This window comes from Manacus candei, unplaced genomic scaffold, assembly GCF_025592945.1.
Source record: "Manacus candei isolate 608988 ecotype Guabito, Panama unplaced genomic scaffold, ASM2559294v1 h1tg000017l, whole genome shotgun sequence".
NCBI lineage: Eukaryota > Metazoa > Chordata > Aves > Passeriformes > Pipridae > Manacus > Manacus candei.
This window is the reverse complement of record NW_026138065.1, coordinates 22,906,886-22,925,000: the sequence shown is the minus strand read 5'-3', so window position 1 is coordinate 22,925,000 and position 18,115 is coordinate 22,906,886. Positions and strand designations below refer to the sequence as shown.

Below are 18,115 nucleotides of genomic sequence, written 5' to 3'. Positions count from 1 at the left end.
CAAGTCTCTTGTAAAAGCCTCTTTTGTCTTTGGTGGAAAGGAATAGGTTAGATGATTGAAATTTTCTCCTTATTGCTTTTGTACAGAATAGAGGAGGAACTGAATAATTGCTTATGGCTGTGAATTTAGGCAATACTGTGGTAAATGAAAGCTCACAGAAATAACATTGGAAAATGTCTCTCCATGATGTGCTGTGGCATCAAAGAGTTCTAGCATGGAACAAGGGAAAAAATCAAATTCCTTTTATACTGGTATAAAACCATTTAACTGTCATATTCAATAGTACCAATGAGGTTCTATCCAATATTTCCAAGGACATTTGTTCTCAACACTATTTTTTAAAATTCCTATTACGTTTAAAAACCTCACTTTGGTTTTCCACAGTGTTGTAGGAAACTCCAAATTTTCCAAATGTCTTTGAAAAGAAGATACAAAACTTAGGGATTACAAAGGAACTTATCTAATGGTATGTCTTTCTGTCTGGACTCTCTGTCTTTAAAACATCCAAGATATTGTCTACCTATCAGCTTATGAGGATTTTCTCATGTTTGCTGTGGAAATGAAGATTTGATGCTTTCAACCACTGGCTCAGCTGCTCTCTTTATTAAATATGTCAGCATCCTTTTTTGATTGAATTGTGAAACAACATATGTTCTTACCTACACAGAACCCCACTGCTGTCTCCGGACATTAGTGGAAGAATTTAACTCTTTTCTTCTGTGCATTGAAGACAGACAGAGGAGGAGACATAACCCAAAATCTTAGCTTTGAAGATTCAAACATCATGGACATTCAAATTTAAATCTAAATTCTGTGGTTCTCCCCTTCCTTTAAAATGAGTGCAGCCTTTTTCTGATGTTTAATTCTCTTCAACCATAAATATTTGGAATCTGTCTTATCCATTTCTATTATGAAGAACCTTATATTACTTCAGAACCAGCATAAATTTTAAAAAGGACAAAATCAGGTAAAAATTTTTATTTTTACTTACTGAAATAACGGAACATGTTTTCAGGGATAGCTTTTCTTTTTATCAACATGTTCTCAGACGACACACAAGACTTGATAATTACCTTGCCTTGACTTCCTTTTACTCGTAAAGAAAAGCAGTGTGATAAAAAGGTGTTCCACTACTTTTGCATTACATTACTCATACTCACCTGAATTCTGAATAACACATGCACAGTCTCTTTCTATATACATATGTATATACATATGTATGTCAGTCTCTTTCTATATACATATGTATTCATTTGCATGCCAGTCCTTGGTATTTCCTTTATGTCACTTCATAGTCTGTGCAGACACACACACACACACACACACAGAATTAGGGCTTTTTGTAACTGCACAAAGCCCTTAAATTCAATCTTTAGTCTCCTAAATAATTTCAAAAGCTGCTCAGTGGAATTCTTTAAAATTCTGTCAAATTTATTAAATTGTTACAACTGGGAAAATACACAAAAAGCAAATTAAAAATTTTAACAAAAAAAAGGTGTAATATTTTGTTTTCATTTTTGGGACAAGAGATACTGCCCTTTTCTTCTGGAATAGACATTCAGTTTGGAAGTATTTTTATAAAAAGGGATTAAAGAGTCACAAAAATAACCACATTCTATGCCAGATAAAAGAAATAGTCTGTCCCACTGGCATACTAGGGCAAGACTGCTGAACATTCTGTTATTGCATGTGAACATTTAGTTTTCAGCAAAATGCTGTTCAGACACAGATATCACAATAGGCAACAGCCTACTTCAGCTCCCAAATTAAAAAAAGCTGAACTTCCCTATGCTAGGCTTCTTTAAACCTCTTTTATCCATCAGACCAGTACAGCCTGGTTCCTTATGACCCAGAATGACAGGAGGAGGAAAGATATACACCTACCTACCACCATGCAACCACAGCCTGGCAGGATACAGCAACACATATCCCAGGCCTGTGGCTTCCATTTTCTTTTCAACTGTTCCAAGCATCCTCCAGCGCAGAAAAGCAATAGGGATTGAGGAGATTTTATTTATTTTGGTAATTGTCTTCATTGGACTAATAGTTTTGTTTAAAACCTTTATATTTTCCAGCATGCAATTTATCACCAAAGTTTTCATATCTGGTTATCATACTGCTAATATTCCCTAGGTTGTGCCAGATATTATTTTTGCTTTGTTGATGAAATATGGGGTTTGTCATGCATTAGGACAGGTTTTGAGAACAATTTGAAAAGTTATCATGTCAACTTTCTCTTTAGTTGTCCTACTTCTCCCCCTGTCCTGCATAGCATCCATGATATCTCAGACTGGGAGAAATGAGTAAATAATTTTAATTTTAGTTTTTCCCCACTTTGTTACCAAAAGCACGTGGTTTCTTCGCACTACAAATTTAATTCAAATAAAAGAAAGACCAGATCCTGGAGGTCATTTAAATATTACTTTTTCCAATATTTGAGCATTTTGTATGTATTTTGTGTTTACTTTGCACACGAAAGATTATTAAATATAGAGGGAAACAATGGATTATTCTCCGTCAATCCATATTTTTCAAGAACATTCAGGCTGTTCAGCGCTGACTAAGGCTTAAGCTGTTTCATCAAATTACTGGTCTCTGTATTGGGAAATTATAAATCAATTAACATAACAAAAACAGTTTGTAGATCTTAAATAAAATATATATTTCACAACTAATAGTTGAATTGTAATTCAGACACCATGAATCTGGTAGTGAATCTGTGACTTCGACAGAAGCCTTCCAGTCTGTATTTCATGAAAGCTTTAAAAGACCTTAAACAGTTTCATAAAACTGGATGATGATTCTTCTGTTTGAATTGGTTCGTGATGATGTTCATATATTTACTCTCAAAAATATCCATTGCAATTTTTTTCTAAATGTTATTATGATATATGGCTTGTCCTTCCAGTTTCACACCTCTAAATTCTGTTAAACATGAAGCAAAATTCTGAACAATACTTGTCAGATATCTCACATCGTCTTTAAAGTACTAGCACTGCTCCCGTTTCTGACATCTGTGCTTCTGACTTCACTAGCATGTAAAATCACAATATTAAAATTATTACAGTATTACAGAACTAATTAAATTTAAAATGCTGGAAATACTGGTAGAATATTTCTTCCCTATTTTATTCCTTTTGTTTATTTTCTCTTTACGACATGCAGTTTCAGAGAACAAATGTCCTTTATTATCTACTCTTCATTTGCTTCTCTTAAACCAAATATATATGAGAATTTCACTTTTGTATTATATCCAGACTTACATTTATTCACCTTCACCAAGAAAACAAAACTCCCAGAAATATTCAATAATCTGGCAAGTGAAGAGTTATTAATCATGCAGCATAATTATAAAATGTACAGGACTACATACATGGAAGGTTGTCTTAAATCTAACTACCATCACCATCAAAACTTTTCCTTGGTACAAGAAGGGTCCTTCCCACTTGAAAGGATGAGAAACTGAAATGCCTAAATACATATATGTATTTTTCAAGTGGACAAACAGAAGCATTCTGTCCTTCGAAGGTGTTCTGGAGCTCAAAGAGCATCCAGAATTGATATCTACCTACTTAGAAAAATATCAACCCACCCATTTGCAGAAATTCACCTCTGAATTTTATAATTTAATCACAATCTTTTATAAACACTGTCTAAAATGAAGCTAATGTTTATTATTAATAACTGTGGAATACTTTAATATTTTGCCTCATCTATGTTTATTTTCTTGCTGAATTAAAGATAGACACATTACTAAGAGATTATAACAATAGTTGTTTTATTACTGGAAATGGAAAGAGAAAAGTTTCAGGGTAATACAAGGTATCTATTCATAAACTGCTCCATAAGGTAGAAAATTATCATATTAACAAACTTTGTGAATGCAGGTCTTGGATACGAATCTGCTACTGTGTGGCCTTACATCAAATCACTGAACCTATCATGATTTACAAATTCTGTTTACACCAAGAAATGGTGTCATCTTTACTTTAAAAATAATTTAATCACCCTAGTATAATGCAGCACATGGATGTTAGTATATTATTTTTCAATGACTTTTATGACAATGTAACCTCTTCCAAACCATAATAGGATTCTGAAGAGATTTTTGTATTAGTTTTACTAAAGTGGTTTAATTAACTCTGTCAGTTTAAATAATGCACTTCTATCTGTAAATCAGCCCTCAGTTTTTATGTTCATAAAGAGGGGATAATAACACTTACTCACTTCTCATATCCTTGGGTGGAATATGCTGTTGAAATACAAACATGTTACTTATTACTACTGAGACACAATCTTCTGAAAAACATACCTAGAAATAATTCAACCTATTTTACTATAAACCTGCAACAAGGCAATCAATCCAAAACAAGGTTGTCTTTAGAGAGAGTTTCTATCAAAATTTCACTGGAGATAAAAGATGGAATCCTGTCTTTTGTCTGAATGTGAGCTGGGAGGTAGATGAGACCCAAGAACAAGGATTGATATTTGATGGGACAAGACATGAGCAAAGTCTTGGAAGTTTTCCCTATCTTTGTGCAGTGACCCAGAAATTATACACGGTATAATATCTTTTTTAATTATTATTCTTGTTGTTTTCAAAAAGTAAACAACAGAGAAAAATTCCTTTTGCTACATTGTCCCAAAGACACTTCAATGCAGCATCTCCTTAAGAGTGAGGAGCTTTTGATAAAAGGTAAGGGACAGACAGCAACTGAAGCAGCACACTGGTGAGGATTTGCCCCCAGCCTGCACTTCAGAATTCTTGAGCACCTGAGCAAAATCTGTTTTGGTGTTCCTTTTGTATTAATTTTCACCTCTCTTCTTCTTTTCACTGTACTGCCTCCTCCCAATATTCCAACCTAAAAATAACCCAATCCACAATTGAAGCCAACTGAAGCCGCCTTCATCAGTAGTTTACATGCACTGAAATTAGTGTATTTTAGAGAATTATGCTGAATTACTCTGAGGTTCTACCTTATCTGTACAGTTTGGTGTGACAAAAAGTTTACTGCTTTGTTATCTTTCTTCAAAACACCTCTCATTTTGGTAGTAATGTGTATGGGTTATGTCCAGAAGGAACTTAGATAACCTTAAGGGGGAATTGATTTATATCTATCAGTCAATTTTATCAGCACATACATTAGAAAGAGCCAAACACAGGGCTAGGTGTATATTTGAGACCTAAGTACCAACCATGGCTGCACTATAGAGTTCCTGTATGACCTTTGTCAAGTCACTTAATGTCCGTGCTCTAGGTTTCCCAACTGCAAAATGGAAATAACTACACTTAACTTTTTATTGTAGTTCACGAGGATGAAAAATGTTTCACGAGAGTTGAAATATTCTCACAAGTGAAAAAGAACATATCTAAAAGAAAAAGGAATTTTCTTGAGCCTCCGTAGCTTATTTCAAGAGGTTTGCACCCACTGGAGTTACTTGGCATTGAGAGAGTTACTGCTGATCTACACATCATAAGCAGTGAGAGTCGTGCTCACTGGATGTGTGTTGACATAATTAACATGCTGCAATAAAGCAAGACTTGCACAGCTCAGGCTCACCGGTATGTAAAGATATGCACATTTTAGCAAAGTGGAAAAAATGGACAAGAAAAAATTAGATGATGTAACATCAGTGCAAATTAAATTAATTCCTGGGGAATATATTTTGGATAAAGATCAAATAAATCCCTTTGGATGGAAAGCTTGAAATAAGGCTTTGTTGAACATCATTAATGGAACGCCTTCCCTCTGCATTGATTAAGCTCATTGACCATGAGCAAGAAGGTTGCCCAGCAAGATATCTCCTTTTTTTTTTTTATTTCAAGCATGTCTTGTTTGAAAGGGATAATTGTGCCCAGCAGATCTTGTTTCTAACGCTTCTTATATATAGCGAAATACAGTAATTTAACAGCTTGCTGAGGGAACAAGAATTTGTTCCACTTCCTGATTTAAATGTTTATGCTAATTGCTATTTATTGGCTCAGATGCAAATGATAGGTTGGCCAAAGTGAAATTTTATGACGAGCAAACTCCCCCCTTTTGTGCAAATTGAAAAAGTGAAACAAGAAGAGGATGAAATGAGCCGAAGATGGTCTTAATGGCTGCTTTTTAATGGGGAAGATAAAATTAAGACTGATTTACGTGGCCAACTCCCCTGTTTTCTCTTATCAGCTCATTTGGCAGGAAAAATGGAAAAGTAATTGTTCCTCTTTCAATGTGGGCCTCAAACCATTATTTATTGGCTGAAATTAATCGCTGTTTATCCTTCATTCACGTGGAAATCGCTCTATCAGCATTATGAACCCCAGCAACTCAACTAGGCCCTTGCAATTTAGCCAACAGCAAGCACAGATCCTGATGAGCCGTGCCTTAATTTTCTGGGCTGTGGGAGTTAATGAAGACTCCTTTCTTAGGTGGACATATTTGTATTTCTACAACATTAATAACAAAGGTCCACACTTTCTTTTCTGCAGCATGTAAACTTTTGTTGGATTTTTTTTTTTTTTTAGTAGAGACAAAATAATAGAGTATTCATAAAGATGAACAGGGCTAAAAGAGAAGACGGGGAGAAGAGAGTTATTTCCTTTTACAGAAAAGCACCTGCTCCTTGGGAATGGAATAATGTAATATGCAACTCTTTGATCCCCTGTTATGGAGTGTGTGGTGTGATTCTAATACTTTGCCATTGAATGGTGCTTTTATTTGGTTCTTTCCTCCTTATGTTTTATCCACGTTCCAGCCTGGTAAGTTCACTGTACTGGCTGTCCATGCATTTAATGCCAAAAGGGAACTGTGCAGCTGGGACAGCTACAGCTGCATCTTATCTAATTCTGCCTAAGGGGGCCAACTGGTGCTGGCAACATGCACTTCAGGCAGAAGTCCTTTCCTGCTTCTTTTTTTGAGATAGTGCAAAGCATCACCCAGTTCTTCTTTCCACATAGCCAGGAGGAGAGTCAAATGCTTGCCTTTGCTTTTTTTTTTTTCCCAACCCCAGAATGCTGTTGGAAATAAGATGTTTGATTTCAGCAGCAGTAGCATCTGCTGCCTTGAAAATATCAGTAATAAGCAAATTCAGTTTCCACTGCAATAGAATGAAAAATGGATTATTAAGCAGACACCATAGGAACTGTCCTGCTAGTTCAAGCCTAAGGTTTGTCTAGTCTACTGCTGTGTCCATGACAGTGGCCAGCGGAAAGATTAAATAAGAAGGTGCGAAATGGTCTTGTTTGTTGCCTTCAGCTAAGGGCCAGCTTGATTTCTAATAGTTCAAGACAAACTGAAACCCTGAAGCATAAGTTTTAAAAGATTTAAGACCAGCAAAAGCAACAATGGATGAGAAATATCGTTCTACTAAACATTGCTTCTGAACACCACTTAAATATACCAGTGTTCAAAAAGGATACTAATCCTCTCTTCACAGGACATAAGAATGGAGGAAAATTGAGCAGGTGTGTGCCGCAATTTAGGCTTTAGCAATCTGTTTTACAATAAGGTATGTTCATGTTGTCTTTCTTCATTTATATTATGAGGGAGATCACTGGACACACTCAAATTTGGTCATAGGCCTGATCTAAAATTACATTGAAATTCAACAGACATTTCTGCACCGATTCACCTGTGCTTTGAATCTGCTTCAAGATGTGTACATTACCATTTTAGTAAGGGCAGAAGTAGTGAATTTGTCTCAGGTTTGTAAGCCTCGTAATGAATTTCCAGATGTGACTTATGCCCAGCTCACCTTTTAGAAAGAGGGCAGGAATCTTCTACATATGTGTGAGATTCTAATATTGGTATCAAAACCAATAAAAATATTTTAGCTAACAATTTGCAGATGAACTTTTATTCCCTCATCAGTATATAGTTAGAAACCTTGAGGGAAATACCAGCCTAGCTTTGCAGTTAAAAAAAGGAAATATAATACTTCTAAATTATTAATCTACATAACAGGCAAGGAAGTGGTTTCCATACTTTCAGATGGGATCCAGCTGAAATTACCTGTGCACCTATAATTGCATAGCCCAGCATAGGCTAAGAATGTTGATTCTGCAACAGGTTGAACAAAGGCAAAGTATTTGTGCAAACTCTGGTGTGGAAGAGAAACAGTATTTATGTTAATAAGCTAATAAGTCTACATCACACTCTCTAAGCCTGGTACTCCCTCACAAAGGCCAGCTACCCTCTTGGCCTGAGTTATTTGCTCAGGACCCACTTGTCCTTGTTCAGTTTGCACCCTTTCAGCTGGGAAAGCTTCCTTAGTATGAAGGGTGGGAAGGCAAAGCTATCCTCCACCAGAGATGTCTTGGCATATTTTGCACAGGCGGTACCAACCCAGATGGTAATGATAAAAGGCAAAAGAGGTGGATTGGAGCCCCCCACTTTGTCTCCAGAGGTAAACCACATAATGTTGCAGCCAATCGCAGAGATGCTTAGTTGATGGTGTTTTATTGCACAATATTCTGAATGATTGTCATCCAAAAGACACATCCTTGAGTTAGCACAAAGAAATTCACATCACTTCTCACTCACCATTTTCAAAGGCAAGAGATTCTAGATGACTATTGTATAGTTATATCTGTGGAGAGACACAGGACCAGCTCTTTCATATATTTTACATATACAGCCATTGTTGCTCTTCACCTCTTACACTGCTGTGAAAGGTGACTCTCAACAATCTTCCCCGAGGTTAAAATGTAGAAGGAACAAAATGGAGAGTAAGCAGAGTTTTGCATAGACTTGTTCTTCCTTACTGCCAGCTTGATATTCATATTCTCATGTACCAAGAGAAGAAAATAACAGTTCACAAATGCAATTTTGGAAATGCTCCATTTGGGTGCTGTATTCTCACTGGCACAATTCAGAAGGTTTTTATATTTTGTTGCTTGTGTAAACTATGGCCTTGGTTCTGCTTGTAGTTAATTCAGTGGGAGTTTTGCCATAAACTTGACCGTGGCTCTGTGTATTGGAACACATTCTTTCTTCTCTATTTAAAGACAAGCCCAAGTTCTGGAGCTAAATTATAACTATACTTTGATCCAAATTTCTGAACTCGATTGTTGAAATAGGGCACATAGTCCTGCACATAAAAGCTCCATTTAAAGTCATACATTTCAGAGTTATTGACCATATAGTAAAAACCAATGCATGCAACGTGCATGCTAAGCTCATGCTTTCTGCCTCAAGTGCAGGTTTACATGTCTTATTTCATCAGTAAATTGAGTCCAAGCTCCTGAGAAAACTTGAAAAGATGTTTCTGTACCTAGAATCCAGCTCCACTTTTTGAAACTAAGTCAGAAGATTATCATACCACAAAGCAGTGTATTTCCAGAGGCAGATTCTTTCGTACTTAATGCATTCCAGTTGTCTTTTTGAAAGAAGAGTAAGTCTATCTTTTTATTTTTTAGAAGTGCTGCTTGTTTGTTTTGTGCTGTCAGGGATTTCAGCATGCTTGGAGAATGAAAAGGAAAAGCTGATCTTTCACCGTCCAGTAGACCCGAGAGTAGTCATCAGTGCCAAGGTAAGTTCTTGTCTGCTAATAATCATTCTTGCCATTGTGGTAATGTGCTTTTCTACTCTGTCATCCAAAGTACTGTGGCTTTAAGACAAAAGACATGGCAAACAACAGATCTGTTTAACTTTACTTTGACTTTGCCAGTTTTTCAGCTATGTCATTAAATTCAACAAAGTCGAAGGTAACAGAGGACCCAGGACTTTTTCAATAAAAAGTTTTTTTAATATTATTTTTATGCTAAAATATTAAAATGATATGATTGTTCCTATCCATTTAAGATTATTCTCATTAGTTTTCCTAATTGTTAGAGTCCACTTAAGTAATTTATGGGTGGTTCTTTAATGCAGCTGTACCAATAATTGAATCCTCTTTGGCCTTGCTGACCATAGTGCTTTCAAGCTAAATTTCATAATTAATAACTGAATACACTCAGATGTCACATCTGGGAGATACAAGAGCCTTGAAGGGATCTGGAATTGTGTTGGATTTTATTTTCTTTATACTCTACAGAGGTGATAAGTATTTAGGGAATATAACCTGATTATACCAAAACTTCTATGGAGGAGCCTACACATATATTCGTAGCAGGAAAAGGCCTTTCTTGGACAATGCAAAGTATTCATATGGCAAGTTACCCGGGGACAGTAAAGCACTGCTATGCATTCACAGGCTGCCTCTTATTGATGGTATCAACAGGAGCTCTGCTTTAGATTGCTGAAACATATATATTTCATCAATATAAAGCAGAGGTGTATCTATCTATCTGTATATTTAACTCACCCGTATCTGTTTAGCTGGAAGAGTTTATATAATTTGGGACATACTTTTATTCTCTGAAGGGGATTTTAGCTATACTCGCTTAGAAATGTATATCCTGTCTCCACAGCAACCAAATAGACCTCAAATGTGAATGACTCTTCCAGCAGATACTGACGTTTCTGTATCTATGACTTGGGAAATTCCAGAGGCTCCATTTTAGCTGTGAAGGGGATCCAAGTTCCAAGTAACATTTCTGGTTCCTTTGGGATTCTGGACTGACCCTCTGATGCCTTGCACCTTGTATTGTCATTCAACCTATACAAAATGAGTGCAAAATACCAGAGGTTCCATTTTGACAGTGCAGATATATCAGTTCATACCACCAGAGATGGTGGCCTTACCTTCTTATTTGGCAGCTTTTTAGTCTCACTTTGCACTGGAGAAATATATGTACAGTCCATGACAATGGGGAAAAGTATTTGATGGTCAAATAATTTCATTTCAGTTCCCTAATCATCAAAAAAAGTGCAATAATATTTTTCTCTTAGGTGTCTTGGGAAAGCCTTGCCTTTCAGCTCAGTTGTTAACTCATTTGAGAATAACAAACTGTCTTGTCTTTGCAAGGATTTTGTCAACTGTTTATCCCAAGATAATGAATCAAGCAAAATCCACTTTCTTCCATTAACATGGCAAGGGAGAAGGGCAATTACATTTTCACATATCTCTACCATCCTAGATTCTGAAGGTAAAGATACCCTAATTGGTACAGCTGAGGCTGTACTTCTGGAGAAGGTAAGGGAGGGAGGATGTGGAAAAGAGAGTTACTAGGTTGAGGATTTTTTTTTCCCCTGCTGTTGAGGTACTGAGAAGTGCCAGGGTCAGCAATTCATGTATTTTGTCCAATTTCTTGTGAATAAGCATCTGAGAAAAGAAACATGGAGTCCTACTTGGTTCAGTCATTCCTATTCCAAAACACAACAAACTTTGTCCAGCCTTGTTACCACCTTTTGTACATTTTTGGGCTCTAAGAGTCAACTTTTCAAGACAATGGGACTTACAATACAATATACAGGATGAATGAACAACAAGATTTTAGACTAGTGATATTAATTACACTTGATAAATGCTGGCAAGTGTTCCCAAAGCTCAAAGATTAGTAGTTCCCTCAAAAATGAAATGATATTGCTACTCTTTTTTTTTTTCATTTGACAGTGAAGCTTTTGTATCTAATTGGAATTTCTGAGATCCAAGGGAACCTCTTGCCAGACCACCTTTCTCTTCAGTAAGACTTATAAAATAAAAAACACAACCAAACTGAGAGTTGTCAGACTGTCCAGTTTATCACTTCGTTGTGACACAGTTATGTATGCTAGCAAGTACACATAGCAAGTTCCAATGAATAAATTTATGATTTTAAAATGGTATAAAGTACACATATTCATGTAAAAAATAATCCTAGAGATTCTGTCAAAAATATAATTTTATTTAATTATTTTATCATGGTACATAATCTGATGTTCACACAGATACTGGAAGATTTACACTAAGATTATGAAACAGTTGATTTCAGTTGAAGGCTGAAAAGAGATAGGATCTGAAAAGTCTCAGTCCAGATTTGCATGTCCTTTGCATTCAGCATTTGACACAGATTTGTCACTTTAACCAGGGGCGATTTCTTTGGTGAGGAAATTATCTACACTCTGTTGGGTGAAGAAACAGATATTACCTTTTTAATCAGCACTCTGGCTTTAGGTTCATCTAAAAATTCTAAAATGTAAATTAGTCATACACTTTCAGTGACTATTTAAAATGGATCTACCTAAATCAAACTTAGAGAGTTTGGGCTTTAGGGGGAAAACAAACAAACAAAAACAAACAAAAAAAGATAGCCCTAAAAGAGTACAAAGGTTACCTTTTTTTATTTGTTTGTGGTTTTCCCTTCCTACTCTGACAGATGTGTAAAACTTTCAATATTTACTGTATGTATGTAGGTTCAAAATGAACACATATAAGCAGGGCTTACAACTTCCTCCTGAGATGTGGAGGGTCATGACTCACTTCACACCCATGTTCATACATGTGTACTTGGTGAGAGCTCATGAACGGATTTTTTTTGTAAACTGCCTTTTGCTTAAACCAAGAATGCAGTATCCTTTTACGAATTCACTCCCTGGTACATCTGATGAGAGAATCTGGGTGATGTGCTTCAGCAGGAAAACCTGAACTGCAGCAAGAGTGTGACTTTGATGGTAAACATGCATGGTTGTAATTGCTTTGCTCATGAAGAAGACCTTCATGGCAGGGAGACACAAGACAGTCAATAAGGGACAACTTAATTCTCAGGATTTGGAAAAACATTTCCATTCAATAAAATCTCCAGAAAGTGAAAAACTGTGCTTAAACACACACTGGGGAGAGACGAAGTAAATAAATGGTTTTGTTCTGAAGAGACTCATAGCTTTAAATACTGATATATTTGAATATTGTTATAGTTCATATTTCAAAACCAGACATGAAGAAGGAAAGACAGAGACTATGAATATTTGTCAATTGCCCCATTTTAGTGTCAGCAAATGATAGACTATTTCATCCTTCTCTTGTCCCATTTCTATAATATAATATACAATATACAACTCATGCTGGAGATGTGGCATTGATACATCTCACACATGAAGTGTTTAGTAAATCCAGACTTTTTCTTTGAAATGTTCTCCACTAAAGTCAGAACAACTATATACAGGTCTTACTTCAAGAAAGTATTTATTCCTTTTCCACAATTTATCCCTTCTTATGACAGTAAAAGGAGTTTAAGGCTCCACTTACTTTAATGATACAGAGCAGTGTTAGTTTTCTGATATTTCTGATATTTCTGTTATTCTGTTATTAGTATTCTGATATTGGAAACACCACTGAAGGCATCTGCACTCATTCAGTCCTCTGTTTTGGGGAAAGTTAACAGTCAAGGGGTTGTCACTGTGGTGTTTTGGGGATGTAGTTGTTGGGGATGTAGTTATTTGCCTTCAAGATGTGGTCCAGAATTCACAAACTCATTTCATATAGTTTTAAATATGTCTCTGTTGGGAGATAGTTCACTTCTAACTCTCTCACAATAGAGACAGTCCGTGTTTGAGCAAGTTTTGGGTAAGTAAATTGTTCTTTAGCCAAATAGCACCTCACAGAACTGCCAAATTGAAACTTCTTTTGAAGAAACTACTTCTTTTTGTGGTAAGTGGCAACTTACCCTACTGAGGAAGAGATTTCTAAGTCATTGTTAATAACTACATTTTACTTTTTTCACACTAATATTTGTTGCTATTTAATACTATTTTGCCCTCACTTTTTTAGAATGCAGTGATTAACCTTCAACTGATATAATTCAAGTGGATATAGAAAGGATCAAATTGGCCTATACAGTCTTATTCATTTTCTGATCCTTTGTTTTTTCTTTGTGCTTATTCTTTTGTATGTCAAATGGCATTTGTAGAATCCAGAGATTCATCTGAAACTTTAGCATTCTTGCCATAAGCAAGAAAGCCACAAGCAATGTTTTGAAGATTTTATTCTGGGTCAAAGAGAATCTGCTGACAACGGGAATTCTTTATGAGTAATCCCTGCTGAATAAGGACTTTTACTGGGCATCTTTCACTTAAATACATTCACAAGATGAACATAATGGTGTAGAATTATCATTGTTTTGCTCTCAGAAAACTTCTGAAATATGGTTCTTGCTTGATACCTTAGTTTCTCATATTTAATTGATATATTTTCAATTTATTCATGAAACCTCTATTTATAAAAATATTTTTAGCCATTGAAGTTATTTTTCAGAGAGGTTCTCCTGATACCAATATTTTCTGTGAACAAAGTTTTGAGCATAGGGGCTTTTGTCCTCCAAATTCCCCTGCTGCTACTACTACAAACAATCCTATGGAGGTCAACATTGTATGGCACTCCTTGGTGGATTCAAGATGTCCTGTAGCTTTTGGAAAGCATACCAGTCCCGTTTCAATACATGTGATAATTTGTCTCAAGCAAGGGACTTCCTAAAGAAGTGGCTTCTAAATTCTATTTAAAATTTGTCCTTATTCTCTCTCTTGTGCTTTCTGAGAACCACAACAAATGAGGAATTGCTTAGTCTTGACAGTCCCCATGGTTTATTTCAAGTAATGGAGGATCTGCATTCCTCAGGACTTGTTTCTGCTTCTGAAATCTCTTTTTGTGAGAGTTAGAGTCAACTAAATCATATACATTTTAATAATGTAGGCAAGTAACTTCAGCTGTCTCCAGTCCTAGTCTATTGCTGCTGGAGTATTGGTTTTGGAGGTGAGATGCTTCTTCTCTGCCCCCCACCTCAACATGTTCACAGAGTTCAAGAGCTGTTTGGCCAATATTCTCAGGCACATGGTATGACTCCTGTGCAGGGCTAGGAGTGGGACTCAGTGATCCCTGTGGGTCTGTTCCAACTCTGCATATTCTGTGATTCTGTGATTTTCTCATGCTGGTCTAACATACAGGGGGAAACAAGATAAAACAGACTTCAGGGACCCAGCAAAAATGAATGATTTTAAAAATAAGTGAAGTTTCCCAATCCAGTTAATAGTGGGGTTTGTGTGGGTTTTTTCTTTCTTTCTTTCTTCTTTTTTTTTTTTTAATTAATATTATTTAAAACAGGAATGATCCAATTCCTTTAAAAGTACAAAATCAGAGGGTAGTTCTGAGGACTTATTATTGCTGCACTTGTACCATGTTTTGTAAGTGGTGAGGCCAAAATTCAGTATAGCTGGGCCACTGCAATCTCTTGACAGGTCCAAGCTTTCGGATTATTATGAAATGTCACTGCTTTAAGCTTGCTGTGGGCAAAAGGTGCCGGGGTAAATTAAGTACAACAATCTCCTGGCTTCCTTTCTCTAGTCCTGTTCCTAAGTTGTTTCTTCAACTTCACGAGACTTGTAGGTGTTCAGAATAAGGTCCCATCCAGCAAATCAGTCTACACACTACATCTGCCAAAAATACAGAGATATGTGTTAGATTTAGGTTGACATCTCTATCTTGGCATGACAAACACTAAAAAACATTCACCCTCCCTCAAAATAAAAATGAAAAAAAGGCAGGGAAAACCTTAATATTGGTTAAAATGTCAGTCGAATTAAATGAGAGTGGTGTGATTTTTACCCATGAGGGGAGAAAGAAAGAACAGCAGGTATGTTAGAGGTGCAAAGAAATATTGAGTTTCACACATAGCACGTACAAGATGACAAGTCTGCTGGCAGCTGCCTGGTCACGGGGGGCTGCTGGGATAGCAGGAAAATACAGACAGTGCCATGGTACTGAGAAATGGCAGAGAAACAGAGACAGGGCAGGACGATAGATGTATCTCTTGGCTTTCTAAGGCCCAAAGTTGCTTTGGGCTCAACTCTTAGCTCACAGAAAGACTAAAACTCAATTACCAACCCAGTTAAAACACAATGAGAGGCCCTCTTTTCTACAGGTGGTACTTCTGATTGATCATTTGGCCCTCCCCTGTAATCAGATAATGGTTCCATTGTAGTGGATCTGTATGGAGCTTAATGTCTAAACACATTGGAATTGCTGAGATGAAAGAAAAACATAAATAAAATTTAAATTCGTAATATCTGCTTTGTAATTATTAGTATGAATCTTGATCAGGAAAACCAAAATTTGAAGTCTACAAAAATCAGAAAATTATCTTTACTGATAACCAGAACGGTTAATTGAAGAAAGGGATTGTTTGTTCTGTTTTTCCACAGAAAATACATTACATTTCAAGGAAAATAAAATTGAAAGCAAAAATATTTTAACCTGATATGAAAAAATTTTTCATATCTTAATGCTGAAATAGATTACTAAGCTATATAATCAATAGCTTTCTGGTAGTGAAGGAAAATGTGCAAGGATTAATTTCAATTTTGAAGCACTACAATGTTTTCTTATATCTTTATAGAAAGCAATTAAGTTTAACCAAAGTTCCATTTTCTCAGTAAAATCAATTTAATAGAAAATAGTCTACAGTAAGATCTTACTCTATATAAAGTTTTTAAATTTTTCCAAGTATTTAGTATAATAAGAGATGATCACAGCTTAACTATCCTTTTCATATTCAAAATTATGGGGTAAACAAAGGTTTTACAGGTCAGTCATTAAATTCCAGATTCCAGTTTCCACAGATTCTGCCAGTATTTGTTGTTGTTTTTTGTTTGTTTGAGTTTTTATTTTCAAGTCAGATACATCCCCATGACATTCAAAGAGTATCTTCCACAATTCCTTTAGATGGATTTCTGGATTTCTGCTACGTAGTTGAGGAGATGATGCTGTATTTTTTTTTTTAATTTGTAAGAGTGCCTAGAACTTGGGACTGGTACTTAAGTGCTTTTTTTTAACGTAAACAAAACAAACTGCTGTAATAGTGCCTATAATTGTTATGACCTGAAAGCTGTGCTCATGGCATCGCTCCTATATGCTTTTTATTGTAGTTGGCACAAGGAAAGTCTGACATTACTATCAGCAGATCTATTTTGAGGGTAATTTGAGGGATGAAAGACCCCACTTCAGCACATCACTTAAGCAAGCCCTTAGCTCTTTACACACACTCAAGTTTAATTGACTTGGAGGTTTAAACATTAGTGTCTCTAAATAGGCTGTAATGAATTGAGCCATGGCTTCCTCAGCCTGGAGACTACCAATCAACACAACCAAATGGGGAATTCTGAAATCAAGGCTCCGCCCAGGTTTTCCAGCGACTAACAAACTAGCCTTAGGCCTGTTAGGCTTGAGCACTCACGCCTCATCCTACCTCCAGCAACAATGGTCCTGCGGTGGGGCTGAAGATGGGTGTTGCATTGCTTGCATCACTTGGCAGGCGTAATTTTTGATCTTCAGAAAATATGGGACCTAGATAACGGATTAAAGTAACTTGCTGGTGGTTGTGGGAAACCAGTCTTCCTCCTGCTCTTTTCAGTGCCAATTTTTTCATAACCTTAAGAGCAAATGCTCAGAAAATGCAGTGTAAAGTCAGGGGTTCAGTTTGGGCAGCCACCCAATTGCATCTGCCTTCACAAGCATGGGTACAGCATTGCTATTTCAGCTAATGACTTCATACTTTAGATCACCATGATATCAAAGATAGGGGTTTTAGCAGATTTGAATTCTGTTGAAATCTTTCAACTTATTCCACCTTTATACTGAACACCGGAGAAGCTCCAGTTAATCTTCTTTAAGGCCCTATTCGCTTAATGGAAACGCTTAGCTGCATAATTGCTTTGAGCCTATTGCTATTCCAAAAGGAAAATATAATAATCTAATGGTATTGTCTCTATAAGCGAATGAGAATTTCAGGAGTGGATGTTGGTGCCACCCATGTGATCTGGAGAGGTTAATGCAGTTAAAGTTATTTCACAGTCCATTAAGGAGCTTACGGTGACCCGTCGACCTTTGAGCCAACAACACGGAATCCATTATCATCACAACGGAGGAGCCGGGGCTCCGTCGGCTCCGCAATGGGCCTGGGAAATCCCAAGTTAGTACTTAGTCTAAAAAAATGCACTTTTCTTTCTGCTTCTTGGGTATGGCTATTAATACACCCTCCCGTAATTTGTAACATTAACATTGCTGAAGGTACAGAAAAGGACATTGAAATGAAGACGTCAAAACTGCTGACTTGGTTCAGAGTATGATAATATTGGCTACATATTGAAATGGTGGATATATATAACAGGAGAGATCAAGATGAAGAAAGTCAAGGAACTCGGGGAAATTGATGATAAATTATTGAAGGCTCTGAAACTCATTTAAGCAAATAATAGCTTTACTTCACATTTTCTGATACCAC

The 18,115-nt window shown here is 36.4% G+C and overlaps 1 long non-coding RNA gene across 2 annotated transcripts; it reads right to left on the bottom strand.

The window, feature by feature from the left end:
* Positions 1–15,780: 15,780 nt before the first annotated feature.
* On the bottom strand, positions 15,781–17,727 carry LOC127469093 (uncharacterized). 2 transcript variants are annotated; one of them, XR_007903828.1, is made up of 3 exons: positions 17,703–17,727; positions 17,081–17,178; positions 15,781–15,858 (listed from the first exon to the last, which is right to left on the bottom strand). It is a non-coding gene; the product is annotated as an uncharacterized LOC127469093 (long non-coding RNA). The 2 variants fall into 2 exon arrangements; XR_007903829.1 differs by lacking the exon at positions 17,703–17,727 and adding an exon at positions 17,462–17,652.
* Positions 17,728–18,115: the final 388 nt, after the last annotated feature.